Source organism: Rattus norvegicus, chromosome 13 (assembly GCF_036323735.1).
Source record: "Rattus norvegicus strain BN/NHsdMcwi chromosome 13, GRCr8, whole genome shotgun sequence".
Classification (NCBI taxonomy): Eukaryota; Metazoa; Chordata; class Mammalia; order Rodentia; family Muridae; genus Rattus; species Rattus norvegicus.
The window spans coordinates 11967914-11988852 of record NC_086031.1 but is presented as its reverse complement, the minus strand read 5'-3'; the positions used below and the strand labels follow the sequence as shown (position 1 = coordinate 11988852).

Genomic DNA, 20939 nt, shown 5'->3' with positions numbered 1-20939 from the left:
TGAAAGACTAAAAGTAATAAACTTGATGCTGTCTCAAGTCATTATATTTTAAAACAAAACTGAAAACAACAAACAAAAAGAACCTGTTTCAAATATAGCCTGTATTAGTATTCTAGTGATTGATCTGCAGTGTTGAAACAGCGCAAACAGAAAGGAAAGCAAAATCATGGCAAGTGGATTAATTCAGGTAAAAGCAGCAAACCAGAAGTGAGGTAGGGTTTGTGTCTGTGTGTGTGTGTGTGTGTGTGTGTGTGTGTGTGTTTCTGTGTGTGTTTGTGTGTTTATCTGTGTGTGTATTTGTGTGTATGTGTTTTGTGTCTGTGTGTATAAGTATTTCCTGCATATTCATACATATACTTTCATTATGAGAGTAATAAGTAGAACGAAGCTCTACTGTGAGCAAGAATAGTATGATGTACAATATGAAGCACACAGTATGAATATGAATATTTTCTCCAGATCAAAAGTTGTCATATTAAAACTTCAACCCTCTCTTCCTATTATAGATCCACATAGCATTTTTTGGTAGACCAAAGGCTAGGTTCCTTGACATAGCAATGAATTTATCCATAGAATTCAGACACACACACACACACACACACACACACACACACACACTCACGCTAATGCACACAAACTCAGAAAACCTCAGGGTTCCGTGCATCACCATACATATTCCTCATAATTCCTGTCTAATATTTTTCTAAAGTTATCAAATTTATGCTTTGGGGACAGGTTTTCTTTGTCATCATCAATCACGAAATGGAATATACAAATGGATGCATTCCAGCATGAAATGTATATTAATTACAACAATGCAGTAGTAAAAAAGAGTTATATTTATTGATAATTGTGTCAAAGAAGGATTTGGTTTCAAATTATAAAATTACTCTATAGTGTTCAAAGACTAACAACACAATAAAATTCACAGTGCATGCATACCACAAATTCAAATATTCCACCAAGATGAAGTATATAAATCATATATAACAAGTTTGTGTAAGAATAGTTATTATTTTAGCTTAAATGTTTATATTTTAAAATATTGTTTAATAAGTTTGAAAATGAAATTTATATCATTAATAATCAGTGGTGACAGATTAAGGTTAGGTGAAAAATTTTTAACAGTTTATATTTAATATAACTACTTATGATGAATAATAGAGTCGCTTCTGGGTAAAATATTTCCAACTAATATCAAGCACATGGCTACCCTGTGGGAATTCACTTTTAATGACTTAGGTTTCAGCACTGTTTAAATTCTTATAACTATATTTCTCTTTTTGAATTAATGTTTCTTGAAAATACACATAAAGCAATTAGCCTATCAAGTTGGTCTGGTACATGGATCTATTTGATTCAAGGATTGAACTTGTACTAAATGATTTGCTATATTGTTTACATTTGTAAAGTTTCCAGTTTGAATTCTATGCTGTGTTCAAAGATATGATTTCTATGAAGACATTTCCACCTCCTTTACATTAGTAATGTTCATCTCCTGAATGGATTCTGTGGTGACCTTGAAGCGATAAGGACCAGGAAAAGAATTTCCCACATTCATTGCATTTATATGGCTGCTTTTCAGTATGGAATTTGATGAACTTGGAGAGTTGAAGAACAGGAAACAGACATGACAACTTTTTTTCATTCTTGGAGATTACCTTTTCTATGGATTCTGTAGTGAACTTGAAGTTGTCATGATTGATTAAATGATATTCTACATTAATTATATTTGTAATGTTTGTCTCCAGTACATATTCTGTGGTGAACTTTAAGATCTTAAGATTGTGCATAAGATTTGCAACATTCAATAAATTTTAAAAATTTTCTCCAGTATGGATTCTGTGGTAAACTGAAGATTTGAGGAATATGTAGATGATTTCCTAAACTTATTACATTTTAAGATTTGTTTTCAGTCTGCATTCTGTGGTGAACTTTAAGATGAGAGGAGAGAATAATTTCCCACATTCTTTACATTTGTAAGGTTTGTCTCCAATATGTCATCTTTGGTAAATTTTAAGATTTGAGAACTGTGTGCAAAATTACCCAGACTCAGAACATTTGTAAGGTTTGTCTCCAGTATGGATTCTGTGGTGAAGTTTAAGTTTTGAGGACTGTGTGAAAGATTTCCCGCAGTCAGTACATTTGTAAGGTTTGTCTCCAGTATGTGATATCTGGCGAATTTTAAGACTTGAGGAGTGTGTAAAAGATTGCCCGCACTCAGTACATTTGTAAGGTTTGTCTCCAGTATGGATTCTGTTGTGACATTTAAGATCTGAGAACTGTTTGAAAGATTTCCCACATTCATTACATTTGTAGGGTTTGTCTCCAGTATGAGATCTCTGGTGGATTTTAAGACTTGAGGAGCATGTGAATGATTTCTCATATTCATTACATTTGTAAGGTTTGTCTCCAGTATGAGATCTCTGGTGGATTTTAAGACTTGAGGAGCATGTGAATGATTTCTCACATTCATTATATTTGTAAGGTTTGTCTCCACTATGGATTCTATTGTGAACTTTAAGGCTTGAGGAGTGTGTAAAAGATTTGCCACATTCATTACATTTGTAAGTTTTGTCTCTAGTATGGATTCTGTGATGAACTTTAAGATGTGAGGACTGTGTGAAAGATTTCCCGCAGTCAGTACATTTGTAAGGTTTGTCTCCACTATGGATTCTATTGTGAAGTTTAAGGCTTGAGGAGTATGTAAAAGATTTCCCACAGTCAGTACATTTGTAAGGTTTGTCTCTATTATGGATTCTGTAGTGACATTTAAGATTTGAAGACTGTGTGAAAGATTTCCCACATTCAGTATACTTATAAGGTTTGTCTCCAGTATGTGTTCTCTGGTGATTTTTAAGACTTGAGGACTGTGTGAAATATTTCCCACATTCATTACATTTGTAAGGTTTGTCACCAGTGTGAATTCTGTAGTGACATTTCAGGTGTGAGAACTGCGTGAAAGATTTCCCACAGTCAGTACATTTGTAAGGTTTGTCTCCAGTATGTGATCGCTGGTGAATTTTAAGACTTGAGGAACATGTGAAAGATTTCCCACATTCATTACATATGTAAGGTTTGTCTCCAGTATGACTTCTGCAGTGAACATGAAGATTTGAGGAATTGGTAAAGGATTTTCCACATTCCTTACATTTGTAGAGTTTATCTCTTATATGGATTCTGTGATGAACTTTTAGTCTTGAGAACCATATAAAGGATTTTCTGCATTGGTTATCTTTGTAAGATTCATCTCCAGTATGAATTCCATGGTGAACATGCAGATTTGAAGAAACTGTAAATGATTTCCCCCATTCATTAGACTTGTAATGTTTGTCTCTGGTTTGGATTCTGTCTTGAGTTTTAAGTCTTGAGAACAGCATAAAGGATTTCACACATTCATTATATTTGTAAGTTGTTCCTTGAGTAGAAATTCTGAAGTGAGTCTTAAGATCTGAGGAGTGAGTTCTCTCAATAAGAATATCTGGAGTTTCCTGATCTGTTTCAGGAGTGAAACAGATGTGTTTTGCAAGCAGATCATTTCTATAATAACATATTTCACATTCTTCACTTCCAGGTCTGGAGTCCCAGAATTTCTCTCTATGTAGTGCTGAAAGGCTATTACATATATATCTTTGTGTTATTATCTTCTGAAAATAGTCCTGTGTAAATACCTTTGGGAATAGCTTCTTAGCATGATCAGAATTCAGAGATGAAATTAATGAGAAAATGTCATTATATGACAATTTGCAATTGGTTGAAAATAATATTTATGCATAATTCATGTAATAGTACCTATCTGAGGATCATGGCAAAATCATACAACAATGAATTATACCAATTTTTGTTCCAAAGACATAATTGTCATAAACATATATTAAGAAATATTCTGAAATCTATAATATACAAATGTATATATATATGATTATATATATATATATGATTTTCATCAATGATAACATGATGGCAAATACACCAACAAGAATAATTTTATACATATGTTTTATTTTTATTTTTTAAACTTCTCTATAGTACACAATTTATACCCTTCCAGGACCACACTCTAACTCTTGCACATTACATACTCACTCACACTGCCAGTAGCAAGAAAATATCTGGATCCCCAACACCCAACTGCAAAAGATCACCCATTCTTTGAGGCCTCAAGTTTCTTGAGGGTTAGATGCATCTTCTCTAACTAAGTACAGACCCTGTATTTCTCTGCTGTATATGTGTTAGTAGACTCACTTCAACTGGGGAAGGATGGCTGATTCGGGGAGAGATCTAAGGGTTCCAGATTAGTTGAGACTGCTAGTCTTCCTAAAGGTTTGCCATGATCCTCCATTTTTTGATGTTTTAGCTTATTCATCATCAGTTTCACCAGTTTCTATACATTGGTTGGGTGTAAATACCTGTATCTGACCCTTTTAGCTTCTTGTTGAGTCTTTCAGAGGTCAATCATGAAGGGCCCCTGTTTGTAAGCAAACCATAGCATCCTTAATGGAGTCTAAACTTGGAGTCCTCAGTCCCTTTGGTTTGGATCCCAATTTGAGTGTATCATTTGCCCAACTTTTTCCTCAGCCCCTTTTCCATTATTGACTCCACGGTTCTTTCAGAAAGGAACTATACTGTATCAGAGTTTGACTGTGTGAAAGCAAACTCATCACTATATTTGATACCCTGTCTTTCTACTTGATTTAGGCTCTATAAGTTCCTTCTCCCCATAATAGGTTCTTTCATCTGAGGTCTCTCCTTATGAGTCCTGGGACTCTCTCACATCCCTGTTATTTGGTATATTCTAGAGGGTACCAACAATTCCTACCTCCCAAGAGTTCTCATTCCCATTCTTTCTGCTGGACATTAGGGTTTCATTCATTTTGCCACACCCCAATACCTTTAGAGTTCAACTCTTCCTCTCATCACCTAGGTCCTTCCCTTCTAACACCTGTGATTGTATTCCTTTCCCATCCAAGTGGGATTGAGGCATCCTAACTTAGTCCTTTCTGCTTGTTAACCTTCTTGAGTCCTATGGATTTTATCCTGAGTAGTCTGTATTTTTTTTACAAATATCCACTTATTAGTGAGTTTCACTATTCACGCTCTTTTCGGTCTCAGTTGCCTCACTCAAGATGATATTTTCAAGTTCCCTCCACTTGCCTGCAAACTCATGATGTCTTTGCTCTTACTAGCTCAGAAGTATTCCATAATATAAATGGAATATAACATTTTGAAAAACAATACTTCTGTTGTGGGATGCCAAGGATATTCTGTTGTGCCTCCTGCTTCTGCTTATCATAAATAAAGCCACTATGAACAGAGGAAACATGACCCCTGTAACATGGAGTGGCATATTTTGGGTCTATGCCCAAGAGTGATATAGCTGGGTCTTCAGGTAGATCTATTTTGATTTTTTTTTTTTTGAGGAACTGCCAGATTGATTTCCAGAGTAGTTGTGCCAGTTTCCAATCCTATCAGCAAAGGAGGAGCATTGCTTTTTCTCTACATAATCTCCAACATATGCTGTCACCTTGAATTTTGTTCTTATCTATTCTGATTGTTATGAGGGTTGTTTGATTTGCATTTACCTATTGACTAAGGACATCTTAAAGAAGTACAAATTCTGAATGTGCATAAGATCACATTATAAAACTGTAGAAAACTACATTTGAAATTGAAATAAGAAATTTTGGAACTGACCTTTGAACAGATACACATTACTTAAATGATACTTGTGAAATCCCAGTTCTGCACTCTTCCACCTAATTGTCTGGAGGACTTCTGCCATCACAACAAAGTGAGATGCCAATTATACACACCCCTAATTGCTGGTCCCCTGGAAACCACAGCATATATGATGTCTGCCCTATCTACTTTCTGCTACAACTCCAAGTCCTCATGCCTATTTGCAATTCCAGACGAATCTATTAGGAACCTGCCCTTATGCCTACATCCCTGAGAGCCTTCACAGACATAAGGCAACTCAAATCTGCCTGAAATGACAGAAACCAGGAGGACTGACTAAAAGGTCTATGTATATTCCTAGAGTCCTGCTGCCATAAGTGACCTCCAGGCATGCCAAAACAAGAAAACTACTATTTGCTAAAGGACAAGTAATAGCACAATAAAATAAATAGGAAATTAAAGTACCACCAGAACACAGTTTTTCTACTACTTCAGGTGATATACACACTAGCAAATTTATCGTACAAAAATATAACTTTATATCTAGTGTCCATTTCAGCACAGAGCTGGCGCTATACCATGACCCTCCTTGCCATCTTACTGCCCAGAAAGAGCTTCCCAGGAGTTATCTCACTCCTGAACCCACATGGAAAACCCTAATTTACTCTAATAATTGTCACAAGATTGACCCACAGGGAGCTCAGAGGGCACAGAATCTGGAGAGCAGCCTCGGAAAGGATCCTTCCTGGCTTCGTCTGTACCTTGGAGTTGGGACTGTACCACAGACCTCTATAGCCAGGCAATGCATGGAAAGAGCTGGTCACACAGAAATGCTCTCATTTGAAGCCTGCATGTAGGACCACCACTTTCATTCCAGTGGACCTTCAAAAAGGGACGTGCCCTGAGAACATAGGGCACAGGAACTAAAGAGCACCCTTGGACAGGATTCTTCTAGTCTCTACCTGTTCCCAGCAATGGGGTTATCCTAAAGACCTCTGTAACCAAATTCTGTCCAGAAAGAGCTGGTGTCCCAGGATGACCCTCATTCCTAGGCCACACATAGAACTACAATTTCAAGGGACTTGCCAGAAGCCCAAGGACACAGGAACTGCAGAGAATCTTGGGAATGAATCGTGACAGTATATATTTGTAACCAAAGCTAAGGATGCCCAGCAACACTTTTAATCCAAATGCTGCACAGAGAAACGTGGTCTCCCAGTGGTGTCCTCACTCCAAAGATCACAAGCTCATGGGCACACAGAAGGAACAAGCTCTGTCCGATACCTCAAGACCAACGGAAAAAAAAAAAAAAAGACCAACGAACACCAGAGATACCCAGATAGTGAGAGGGAAGCACAAGAAACTAAGCAAGAGAAACCAAGTCTACTTGGTATCGTCAGAACACAGTTCATAAACCACACAACATCCTGGGATACAACAACACACCAGAAAAGCAGGAACTGGATTCCTTTCTCTTTTTTTTTCCATCTTTATTAAATTGGGTATTTCTTGTTTACATTTCAATTGTTATTACCTTTCCCACTTTCCAGGCAAACAACACCCTAAAACTTTCCCCTCCCCTTCTATATGGGCATTCCCCTCCCTATCCTCCTTCCATTACCACCCTCTCCCCAACAATCCCATTCACTGGGGTTCAGTATTGGTAGGGTCAAGGGCTTCCCTTCCACTGGTGCCCTTACTAAACTATTCATTGTTACCTATACAGTTGGAGCCCAGGGTCAGTCCATGTATAGTCTTTGGGTAGTGGCTTAGTCCCTGGAAGCTCTGGTTGGTTGGCATGGTTGTTCATATAGGGTCTCACAACCCTTCAAACTCTTTCAGTCCTTTCTCTGATTCCTACATCGGGGGTCCTGTTCTCAGTTCAGTGGTTTGCTGCTGGAATTCACCCATGTATTTTCCATCTTCTGGCTTTGTCTCTCAGGAGAGATCTACGTCGGGTTTCTGTCAGCGTGCTCTTCTTTGCTTCATCCATCTTATTTAGTTTGGGGGCTCTATATGTATGGGCCACATGTGGAGTATGTTCAGAATGGGCGTTCCTTCAGGCTCTGTTCTAAACTTTGCCTCCCTATTCCCTCCCAAGGTTATTCTTGCTCCCCTTTTAAAGAAGGATTGAATCATTCACATTTTGGTCATCCTTCTTGAGTTTCCCATGATCTGTGCATCTATGGTAATTGGAGCATTTGGGCTAATATCCACTTGTTAATGTGTGCACACCATGTGTGGTTTTTTGCAATTAGTTTACCTCATTCAGGATGATATTTTCCAGTTCCATCCATTCGCTTATGAATTTCATAAAGTCATTGTTTTGATAGTTGAGTAATATTCCATTGTGTAAATGTACCATATTTTCTGTATCCATTCCTCGGTTGAAGGGCATCTGGGTCCTTTCCAGCTGCTCTCTATTATAAATAAGGCTGCTATGAACACAGTGGAGCATGTGTCTTTGTTTCAGGTTGGAGCATCCTTCGGGGTATATGTCCAAGAGACGTATAGCTGGGTTCTCAGTTAGTTAAATGTCCAATATTCTGAGGAACCAGCAGACTGATTTCCAGAATGGTTGTACCAGTCTGCAATCCCACCAACAATGGAAGAATGTTCCTCTTTCTCCATATCCTCACCAGCATCTGCTGTCATAGGAGTTTTTGATCTTAGTCATTCTGACTGGTGTGAGGTGGACTCTCAGGGTTGCTTTGTTTTGTTTTGTTTTGTTTGTTTTTGTTTTTTTGGTTTTTTTTTTGTTTGTTTGTTTTGGTTCTTTTTTTTTTTTTTTTTTTTTTTTTTTGGAGCTGGGGACCGAACCCAGGGCCTTGCGCTTCCTAGGCAAGCGCTCTACGACTGAGCTAAATCTCCAACCCTCAGGGTTGTTTTGATTTGCATTTACTTTATGACTAGAGATGTTGAACATTTCTTTAGGTATTTCTCAGCTGTATGACATTCCTTAGCTGGGAATTCTTTGTTTAGATCTGAACCATATTTCTCAATAGGGTTATTTGTCGCCCTGCCATCTAACTTGGTGAGTTCTTTGTATATATTGGATATGAGCCCTTTATCAGGTGCAGGATTGGTAAAGATATTTTCCCAATCAGTTGGTTGCAACTTTTTCATAACAAAAGTGTCCTTTGACTTACAGAAGTTTGTAGTTTTATGAGATCCCATTTGTCGATTCTTGATCTTAGAGCATAAGCTATCATGTTTTGTTCAGGAAATTTTCTCCAGTCTTCATGTGTTTGAGATACTTCCCCACTTTTTCTTCTATTAGTTTGAGTGTATCTGGTTTGATTTGGAGGTCCTTCATCCACTTGGATTTAAGCTTTGTAGAGGGTGATAAGCATGTATCAATCTGCATTCTTCTACATGTTGACCTCCATGTGAACCAGCATCATTTGCTGAAAATGCTATCTTTTTCCATTGAACTGTTTTGGCTCCTTTGTCAAAAATCAAGTGACAATAGGTGTGGTGGTTCATTTTTGGTTCTTCAATTCTATTCCATCTGCCTGATTTTGTGCCAATATCATATAGTTTTTGTCACTAATGCTCTGTAATGCTGCTTGAGGTTAGGGATTAGTAATTCCCCTGGGAGTCCTTTTATTGTTGAGCATAGTTTTAGCTCTCTTGGGATTTTTGTTATTCCAGATGAACTTACAAATTGTTCTGTCTAACTCTCTGAAGAATTGGATTGGTATTTTGATGGGAATTGCATTGAATCTGTAGATCACTTTTGGTAAAATGGACATTTTTACTATACTAATCCAGCCAATCCACGAGCATGGGAGATTTGTCCATCTTCTGAGATCTTCAATTTCTTTCTTCAGAGGCTTGAAGTTCTTATTGTACATATCTTTCACTTGCTTGGTTAAAGTCACACCGAGGTACTTTATATTATTTGGGTCTATTATGAAGTGTGTCGTTTCCCTAATTACTTTCTTGGCTTGTTTCTCTTTTGTGTAGAAGAAGGCTACTGATTTATTTGAGTTAATTTTATACCCAGCCACTTTGCTGAAGCTGTTTATCAGGTTTAGTAGTTCTCTTTTAGAACTTTTGGAATCACTTAAGTATATTATCATATCATCTGCAAAGAGTGATATTTTGACTGCTTCTTTTCCAAACTGTATCCCTTTGATTGCCTTTTGTTGTCTGATTGCTCTGGCTAGAACTTCAAGAACTATATTGAATAAGTAAGGAGAGAGTGGGCAGCCTTGTCTAGTCCCTGATTTAAGTGGGATTGCTTCACGTTTCTCTCCATTTAGTTTAATATTAGTTACTGGTTTGCTGTATATGTCTTTTACTATGTTTAGGTATGGGCCTTGACTTCCTGTTCTTTCCAGGATTTCTATCATGATGGGGTGTAGAATTTTGACAAATGGTTCCTCAGCACCTAATGAAAATATCATGTGGTTTTATCTTTTTTTTTTTAATTTTTTTTCTTTTTTTTTTAATAACTTGAGTATTTCTTATATACATTTCGAGTGTTATTCCCTTTCCCGGTTTCCGGGCAAACATCCCCCTCCCCCCTCCCCTTCCTTATGGGTGTTCCCCTCCCAACCCTCCCCCCATTGCCGCCCTCCCCCCATAGACTAGTTCACTGGGGGTTCAGTCTTAGCAGGACCCAGGGCTTCCTCTTCCACTGGTGCTCTTACTAGGATATTCATTGCTACCTATGGGGTCAGAGTCCAGGGTCAGTCCATGTATAGTCTTTAGGTAGTGGCTTAGTCCCTGGAAGCTCTGGTTGCTTGGCATTGTTGTACTTTTGGGGTCTCAAGCCCCTTCAAGCTCTTCCAGTTCTTTCTCTGATTCCTTCAATAGGGGACCTATTCTCAGTTCAGTGGTTTGCTGCTGGCATTCGCCTCTATATTTGCTGTATTCTGGCTGTGTCTCTCAGGAGCGATCTACATCCGGCTCCTGTCGGTCTGCACTTCTTTGCTTCATCCATCTTGTCTAATTGGGTGGCTGTATATGTATGGGCCACAGGTGGGGCAGGCTCTGAATGGGTGTTCCTTAAGTCTCTGTTTTAATCTTTGCCTCTCCCTTCCCTGCCAAGGGTATTCTTTTTCCTCATTTAAAGAAGGAGTGAAGCATTCACATTTTGATCATCCGTCTTGAGTTTCGTTTGTTCTAGGGATCTAGGGTAATTCAAGCATTTGGGCTAATAGCCACTTATCAATGAGTGCATACCATGTATGTCTTTCTGTGATTGGGTTAGCTCACTCAGGATGATATTTTCCAGTTCCAACCATTTGCCTACGAATTTCATAAACTCGTTGTTTTTGATAGCTAAGTAATATTCCATTGTGTAGATGTACCACATTTTCTATATCCATTCCTCTGTTGAAGGGCATCTGGGTTCTTTCCATTTTCTGGCTATTATAAATAAGGCTGCGATGAACATAGTGGAGCACGTGTCTCTTTTATATGTTGAGGCATCTTTTGGGTATATGCCCAAGAGAGGTATAGCTGGATCCTCAGGCAGTTCAATGTCCAATTTTCTGAGGAACCTCCAGACTGATTTCCAGAATGGTTTTACCAGTCTGCAATCCCACCAACAATGGAGGAGTGTTCCTCTTTCTCCACATCCTCGCCAGCATCTGCTGTCACCTGAGTTTTTGATCTTAGCCAATCGCACTGGTGTGAGGTGAAATCTCAGGGTTGTTTTGATTTGCATTTCCCTTATGACTAAAGATGTTGAACATTTCTTTAGGTGTTTCTCAGCCATTCGGCATTCCTCAGCTGTGAATTGTTTGTTTAGCTCTGAACCCCATTTTTTAATAGGGTTATTTGTTTCCCTGCGGTCTAACTTCTTGAGTTCTTTGTATATTTTGGATATAAGGCCTCTATCTGTTGTAGGATTGGTAAAGATCTTTTCCCAATCTGTTGGTTGCCGTTTTGTCCTAACCACAGTGTCCTTTGCCTTACAGAAGCTTTGCAGTTTTATGAGATCCCATTTGTCGATTCTTGATCTTAGAGCATAAGCCATTGGTGTTTTGTTCAGGAAATTTTTTCCAGTGCCCATGTGTTCCAGATGCTTCCCTAGTTTTTCTTCTATTAGTTTGAGTGTGTCTGGTTTGATGTGGAGGTCCTTGATCCACTTGGACTTAAGCTTTGTACAGGGTGATAATCATGGATCGATCTGCATTCTTCTACATGTTGCCCTCCAGTTGAACCAGCACCGTTTGCTGAAAATGCTATCTTTTTTCCATTGGATGGTTTTGGCTCCTTTGTCAAAAATCAAGTGACCATAGGTGTGTGGGTTCATTTCTGGGTCTTCAATTCTATTCCATTGGTCTATCTGTCTGTCTCTGTACCAATACCATGCAGTTTTTATCACTATTGCTCTGTAATACTGCTTGAGTTCAGGGATAGTGATTCCCCCTGAAGTCCTTTTATTGTTGAGGATAGCTTTAGCTATCCTGGGTTTTTTGTTATTCCAGATGAATTTGCAAATTGTTCTGTCTAACTCTTTGAAGAATTGGATTGGTATTTTGATGGGGATTGCATTGAATCTGTAGATTGCTTTTGGTAAAATGGCCATTTTTACTATATTAATCCTGCCAATCCATGAGCATGGGAGATCTTTCCATCTTCTGAGGTCTTCTTCAATTTCTTTCCTCAGTGTCTTGAAGTTCTTATTGTACAGATCTTTTACTTGCTTGGTTAAAGTCACACCAAGGTACTTTATATTATTTGGGTCTACTATGAAGGGTGTCGTTTCCCTAATTTCTTTCTCGGCTTGTTTCTCTTTTGTATAGAGGAAGGCAACTGATTTATTTGAGTTAATTTTATACCCAGCCACTTTGCTGAAGTTGTTTATCAGCTTTAGTAGTTCTCTGGTGGAACTTTTGGGATCACTTAAATATACTATCATGTCATCTGCAAATAGTTATATTTTGACCTCTTCTTTTCCGATCTGTATCCCTTTGATCTCCTTTTGTTGTCTGATTGCTCTGGCTAGAACTTCAAGAACTATATTGAATAAGTAGGGAGAGAGTGGGAAGCCTTGTCTAGTCCCTGATTTTAGTGGGATTGCTTCAAGTTTCTCTCCATTTAGTTTAATGTTAGCAACTGGTTTGCTGTATATGGCTTTTACTATGTTTAGGTATGGGCCTTGAATTCCTATTCTTTCCAGGACTTTTATCATGAAGGGGTGTTGAATTTTGTCAATTGCTTTCTCAGCGTCTAATGAAATGATCATGTGGTTCTGTTCTTTCAGTTTGTTTATATAATGGATCACGTTGATGGTTTTCCGTATATTAAACCATCCCTGCATGCCTGGGATGAAGCCTACTTGATCATGGTGGATGATTGTTTTGATGTGCTCTTGAATTCGGTTTGCCAGAATTTTATTGAGTATTTTTGCGTCGATATTCATAAGGGAAATTGGTCTGAAGTTCTCTTTCTTTGTTGTGTCTTTGTGTGGTTTAGGTATAAGAGTAATTGTGGCTTCATAGAAGGAATTCGGTAGGGCTCCATCTGTTTCAATTTTGTGGAATAGTTTGGATAATATTGGTATGAGGTCTTCTATGAAGGTTTGATAGAATTCTGCACTAAACCCGTCTGGACCTGGGCTCTTTTTGGTTGGGAGACCTTTAATGACTGCTTCTATTTCCTTAGGAGTTATGGGGTTGTTTAACTGGTTTATCTGTTCCTGATTTAACTTCGATACCTGGTATCTGTCTAGGAAATAGTCCATTTCCTGAAGATTTTCAAATTTTGTTGAATATAGGTTTTTATAGTAAGATCTGATGATTTTTTGAATTTCCTCCGAATCTGTAGTTATGTCTCCCTTTTCATTTCTGATTTTGTTAATTTGGACACACTCTCTGTGTCCTCTCGTTAGTCTGGCTAAGGGTTTATCTATCTTGTTGATTTTCTCAAAGAACCAACTTTTGGTTCTGTTGATTGTTTCTATGGTCCTTTTTGTTTCTACTTGGTTGATTTCAGCTCTGAGTTTGATTATTTCCTGCCTTCTACTCCTCCTGGGTGTATTTGCTTCTTTTTGTTCTAGAGCTTTTAGGTGTGCTGTCAAGCTGCTGACATATGGTCTTTCCTGTTTCTTTCTGCAGGCACTCAGCGCTATGAGTTTTCCTCTTAGCACAGCTTTCATTGTGTCCCATAAGTTTGGGTATGTTGTACCTTCATTTTCATTAAATTCTAAAAAGTTTTTAATTTCTTTCTTTATTTCTTCCTTGACCAGGTTGTCATTGAGTAGAGCATTGTTCAATTTCCACGTATATGTGGGCATTGTTCCCTTATTGTTATTGAAGACCAGTTTTAGGCCGTGGTGGTCCGATAGCACGCATGGGATTATTTCTATCTTTCTGTACCTGTTGAGGCCAGTTTTTTGAACAATTATATGGTCAATTTTGGAGAAAGTACCATGAGAAGCTGAGAAGAAGGTATATCCTTTTGCTTTAGGATAGAATGTTCTATAAATATCCGTTAAGTCCATTTGGCTCATGACTTCTCTTAGTCTGTCTACATCACTGTTTAATTTCTGTTTCCATGATCTGTTCATTGATGAGAGTGGGGTGTTGAAATCTCCCACTATTATTGTGTGAGGTGCAATGTGTGTTTTGAGCTTTAGTAAGGTTTCTTTTACGTATGTAGGTGCCCTTGTATTTGGGGCATAGATATTTAGGATCGAGAGTTCATCTTGGTTGATTTTTCCTTTGATGAATATGAAGTGTCCTTCCTTATCTTTTTTGATGACTTTTAGTTGGAAATTGATTTTATTTGATATTAGAATGGCTACTCCAGCTTGCTTCTTCTGACCATTTGCTTGGAAAGTTGTTTTCCAGCCTTTCACTCTGAGGTAGTGTCTGTCTTTGTCTCTGAGGTGTGTTTCCTGTAGGCAGCAGAATGCAGGGTCTTCGTTGCGTATCCAGTTTGTTAATCTATGTCTTTTTATTGGGGAGTTGAGGCCATTGATATTGAGAGATATTAAGGAATAGTGATTATTGCTTCCCGTTATATTCATATTAGGATGTGAGGTTATGTTTGTGTGCTTTCATTCTCTTTGTTTTGTTGCCAAGACGATTAGTTTCTTGCTTCTTCTAGGGTATAGCTTGCCTCCTTATGTTGGGCTTTACCATTTATTATCCTTTGTAGTGCTGGATTTGTAGAAAGATATTGTGTAAATTTGGTTTTGTCATGGAATATCTTGGTTTCTCCATCTATGTTAATTGAGAGTTTTGCTGGATACAGTAACCTGGGCTGGCATTTGTGTTCTCTTAGGGTCTGTATGACATCAGTCCAGGATCTTCTGGCCTTCATAGTTTCTGGCGAGAAGTCTGGTGTGATTCTGATAGGTCTCCCTTTATATGTTACTTGACCTTTTTCCCTTACTGCTTTTAATATTCTTTCTTTATTTTGTGCGTTTGGTGTTTTGACAATTATGTGACGGGAGGTGTTTCTTTTCTGGTCCAATCTATTTGGAGTTCTGTAGGCTTCTTGTATGTCTATGGGTATCTCTTTTTTTAGGTTAGGGAAGTTTTCTTCTATGATTTTGTTGAAGATATTTACTGGTCCTTTGAGCTGGGAGTCTTCACTCTCTTCTATACCTATTATCCTTAGGTTTGATCTTCTCATTGAGTCCTGGATTTCCTGTATGTTTTGGACCAGTAGCTTTTTCCGCTTTACATTATCTTTGACAGTTGAGTCAATGATTTCTATGGAATCTTCTGCTCCTGAGATTCTCTCTTCCATCTCTTGTATTCTGTTGGTGAATCTTGTATCTACAGCTCCTTGTCTCTTCTTTTGGTTTTCTATATCCAGGGTTGTTTCCATGTGTTCTTTCTTGATTGCTTCTATTTCTATTTTTAATTGCTTCAACTGTTTGATTGTGTATTCCTGGAATTCTTTCAGGGATTTTTGCGATTCCTCTCTGTAGGCTTTTACTTGTTTATTAATGTTTTCCTGTGCTTCCCTAAGTGTGTTCATGTCTTTCTTGAAGTCCTCCAGCATCATGATCAAATATGATTTTGAAACTAGATCTTGCTTTTCTGGTGTGTTTGGATATTCCATGTTTGTTTTGGTGGGAAAATTGGGCTCTGATGATGGCATGTAGTCTTGGTTTCTGTTGCTTGGGTTCCTGCGCTTGCGTCTCGCCATCAGATTATCTCTAGTGTTACTTTGTTCTGCTATTTCTGACAGTGGCTAGACTGTCCTATAAGCCTGTGTGTCAGGAGTGCTGTAGACCTGTTTTCCTCTCTTTCAGTCAGTTATGGGGACAGAGTGTTCTGCTTTCGGGCGTGTAGTTTTTCCTCTCTACAGGATTGAGAGTTCATCTTGGTTGATTTTTCGCTGGATGAATATGAAATGTCCTTTCTTAAAATTTTTGATGACTTTTGGTTGAAAATAAATTTTATTCAATATAAGAATGGCTACTCCAGCTTGCTTCTTCAGACCATTTGCATGGAAAGTTTTTTTCCAGCCTTTTACTCTGAGTTAGCGACTGTCTTTGTCTCTGAGGAGTGTTTCCTGTAGGCAAACAAATTGTGGGTCCTCATTTCATGTCTGGTTTGTTAATCTGTATCATTTTATTGGGGACTTGAGTCCATTGATGTTGGGAAATATTACTGAATAGGGATTGTTGCTCTTTGTTATATTCATGTTTGGATGTGAGATTATGTTTATGCATGTCTTCTCTTTGTTTTGTTGCAAAACGATTAATTTTTTGCATTTACTATGGTGTAGCTTGCTTGCCTCCTTGTGTTCGGCTTTAACATTTATTATCCTTTGTAGGGCTGGATTTGAAGAACGATATTGTGTAAATTTGGTTTTGTCATGGAATATCTTGGTTTCTCCATCTATGTTAATTGAGAGTTTTCCTGGATACAGTAACCTGGGGTGGCATTTGTGTTCTGTTAGGATCTGTATGACCTCTGTCCAGGATCTTCTGACTTTCATAACCTCTGGTGAGAAGTCTGTTGCGATTCTGATAGCTCTGCCTTTATATGTTACTTGACCAATTTCCCTTACTGCTTTTAATATTCTTTCTTTGCTTTGTGTATTTGGTGTTTTTACTATTATTTGACAGGAGGAGTTTCTTTTCCAGTCCAATCTATGTTGAGTTCTACAGGCTTCTTGTATGTTTATGGGCAACTCTTTCTTTAGGCTTAGGAAGTTTTCTTCTATGATTTTGATGGAGATATTTACTGGTCCTTTGAGTTGTGAGCCTTCACTCTCTTCTATACCTATTATGCTTAGCTTTGATCCTCTCATTGTGTCCTGGATTCTTGTATGTTTTGGGCCAGTAGCTTTTTCCGTTTTACATTATCTTTAAAAGTATTTTCAATAATTTCTATGGAATCTTCTGCTCCTGTGATTCTCCCTTCTATCTCTTGCATTCTTTTGGTGATTCTTGTATCTACGGTTCCCTGTGTCTTTCTTTGGTTTTCTATATGCAACATTATCTCTCTTTGTGTTTCATTTATTGCTTCTCTTTCCATTTTTAATTCCTTCATCTGTTTGATTGTGTTTTCTTGTAATTATTTCAGGGATTTTTGTGATTCTTCTCTGTAGGCTTCTCCTTGTTTATTTATGTTTTTCTGCGTTTCTCTAAGGGAGTTCTTTGTGTATCTCTTGAAGTCCTCCATCTTCATGATCAAATGTGTTTTCAAATCTAGATCTTACTTTTCTGGTGTGTTTGGATGTTCATTGTTTGCTTTGGTGAGAGAATTCGGCTCCAATGATGCCATTTAGTCTTGGTTTCTGTTGCTTGAATTCCTGTGCTTGCCTCTTGCCATCAGGTTGTCTCTGCTGTTTCCTTGTTCTTCTATTTCTGACAGTGGCTTATAGGCCTGTGTGTCAGGAGTGCTGTAGACTTATTTTTTTCTTTTTTTTTTCTTTTTTTTCTTTCTTTTTTTGAGCCAGTTATGGGAACAGTGTATTCTGCTTTCAATTTTGTAGTATTTCCTGTCTATTGGTCTTCAGCTCTTCCTGTGGGCATGTGTCCTGAGTTCACCAGGCAGGTTACTTGGAGTAGAAAAGTGGGTCTTACCTCTGGTCTCAGGCTTGAAGTCGCTCTTCAGGGCTGCTATATGTGAGGGCAGCAACCAGATGGCCTGCACCGCCATTTCTTGGATCTCTGTGAACAGGGGGCCCAGATGGCACTGGCGTTTTCCTCTAGAGTCAAAACTGTCAGCCGAGTGTAGTCTCTTCTGGCTTCCCAGGTGTGTCTGCCCCTCTGAAGATTTAGCTCTCCCTCCCATGGGAATTGGATGCAGGGATCTGTTTGACCAGGTCACTTCACATCTGTTCGGTGTCTAGACTGCAAGGAACCTGCAGCTTGAGTACCCCTATCTTCCTTTTCCCAGAGGCCATATACAGGTCCCTCTTGGGCCAGGGATATCAGCAATGGTGGTCAGTACTTGCAGTCACTCTTTCTCTGCAGACTTTGGAGTGCCTACCTCTATGGGCCATGAGCTCTCTCTCCCATGTGGTTTGGGAGCAGGGTGAGGAATTGGATTTCAATTACATCTCATAATGTGGATAGAGCACTTTAAGTAGGACATATGTAACTACCTTAAGGAAATATAAGAGAACACAGGTAAACAATGGAAGCAATTAAAGAGAATACAAAAATATGCCATAAATATTTTCACGAAAACAAAATTGAACACATGATGGAAATGAAAGAAACCATTGTGGCCCTGAAAAAGGGAAATAGAAACAATGAAGAAATTAAAATGAAATAAAATGAAAAACTTAGGAATAACCTCAGGAAACAAATATGTGAGCATCACCAAAAGAATACAGGGTATTGAAGAGAGAATCTCAAAGGAGAAGATACCACAGAATTATATTGACACAACATTCAAAAAATGTAAAATGCAAAATGCTGCCAACGCTAAACACTCAGGAAATTCAGGAAACAATGAGAAGACCAACCAGAAGAATACTAGGTATAGAAGAGTACAAAGGTTTCCAGATTAAATGGCTAGGAAATATCTTCAAAATTTTAGAAAAGAAAACTTTCCTAATCTAAAGCAATAGATGCCCATGAAAACAAAAGAATCTTGCAGAATTCCAAATATATTGGAACAGAAAGTAAATCCCCTCCATCAAATAATAATTAAAACGCAAAATGTACAAACACACACACACACACACACACACACACACACACACACACACGAACAAAGAATATTAAAAGCAGTAAGGGAAAAATGTCAAGTTACATATAAAGGCAGACAGAATCAGAATTACACCAGACTTCTCAACAGAGACTGAAAAACAGAAGATCCTTCGCAGATATCATAGAGGCCCTAAGACAACACAAATGCAAGCCCAGGCTACTATGTCCAGAAAAACACTCAATGAACATAGATGAAGAATACAAGACAATCCATGACAAAACCAAATTTATTCACTTTCTTTCTGAAAATGCAGCCCTAGAGAAGATAAGAGATGAAAGTCTCAAACACAAGGAAGAAAACTACATACAGGCAAGACCAAGACCATAATATTATTTCAACAAACACAAAATGAAGAAATCAACATCAAACCAAAAAAAATAACAGGAAACAACAATCAGATTCCTTTATATCTCTTAACACCAATGAACTCAATTCTCCAATAAAAGCACATAGACTATCTGACTGAATACATCAACAGGAAACAACACTTTGTTACATACAGGAAATTCACCTCAGAAAAAAAAACAAAAAAAAAACAAAAAAAAAAAAACAAAAAAAAAACAAACTTTACCTCAGATTAAAAGGCTGGACATAATTTATCCAAGCAAATCGACCCAAGAAACAAGCTTGAGTAACCCCTCAAATGTTAAAAATAAATAGACTTTCAACCAAAAGTTAACAAGAAAAGAAGGAACGACATTTCATGCACATTTATGAATATGTTACCAAGATGAACTCTCAACTCTGAACGTCTATGATCCAAAGTAATGGGACTCACATTCATAAAATAATTTTCATGAAGTTCAAAACATACATTGTGCCAAAGAAAATAATAGTGGGAGACTTCAACACTCCCTCTCATTATTAGATAGATGTTGGAAATAGAAACTAAACAGAGACACGGGGAAAGTAACAGAAATTACGTAGCAAATGGATTTCACAGATACGTATAAAAATTTATTGCTAATAAAAGAATATACCTTATTCTCAGCACCTCATATTACCTTCTCCCAAATTGATCAAATAATAGGTCACAGAAGAGACCTCAGAGATGTAAGAAGATAGAAATAATGCCATGCATGCTATCAGATCAGCATAGACTAAGGCTGGTCTTCAAGAACAAAAAAAAAAAAAAAAAAGACAGAAATTCCACATATACATGGTACTTGAGCAATGTTCTAATCAAGAATACATTGGTCAAGAAAGAAAAAATAAAGAAATTAAAGACTTTTTAGAATTTAATGAAAATGAAGACAAAACATACCCAAATTTAAGGGACACCATGAAAGCAATGCTAAGAGGAAAACTCATACCTCTGAGTGCATCCAAAATGAAATTGGAGAGAACATACACTAACAGCTTAACAGCTCACCTGAAATCTCTAAAACAAAAATAAGAAAATATGCTCAAGAATAGTAGAAGGCAGGAAATAATCAACTCAAGGGCTGAAATCAACCAAATAGAAACAAAAAGTACCATATGGAAAATTAACTGGTTCCTTAAGAAAATCATCAAGAATAATCCATTAGCTAGACTAACCAGAGGGCACAGTGACAGTATCCAAATTGATAAAGTCAAAAAATGAAAAGTATGACATGACAAAATAAACATAAGAAATTCAAATAAATTATCAAATTCTAGTAAAAAAAAGCCTATACTCAACAATTGGAAAATAAGATTGAATGAACAATTTTATACTCAGATATTAGGTACCAAAATTAAATAACCACTGAAACAGTCCCATAAATCTCAAAGAAGAAGAAGTAGTCATTAAAAGTCTTCCTCCATAAAGAGCACCAGAAGATTTTAATTCAGAACTCTATCAGACCTTCAAAGAAGACATAATGTGAATACTCTCCAAACTACTAACAAAGACACAAATAAAATGAACATTATCCAATTAGTACTGTGAAGCTACAATTATTTCTTACCTCAACTTCACAAAGACCCTAAAAAGAAAGAGAAATTCAGACAATTTCCCTTGATAATATCTGTGTAAAAATATTCAATAATTCTCTCAAACCAAATCTGAGAACACAACAAAATGATCATTCTCTGTGATCAAGTAGCATTTGTCACCAAGAATGAGGGATGATTCAATGCACA

At 37.5% G+C, this 20939-nt stretch overlaps 1 pseudogene; it reads right to left on the bottom strand.

The window, feature by feature from the left end:
- Positions 1-1817: 1817 nt before the first annotated feature.
- Positions 1818-17771, bottom strand: Zfp715-ps2 (zinc finger protein 715, pseudogene 2; annotated as a pseudogene).
- Between the last annotated feature and the right edge of the window lie 3168 nt (positions 17772-20939).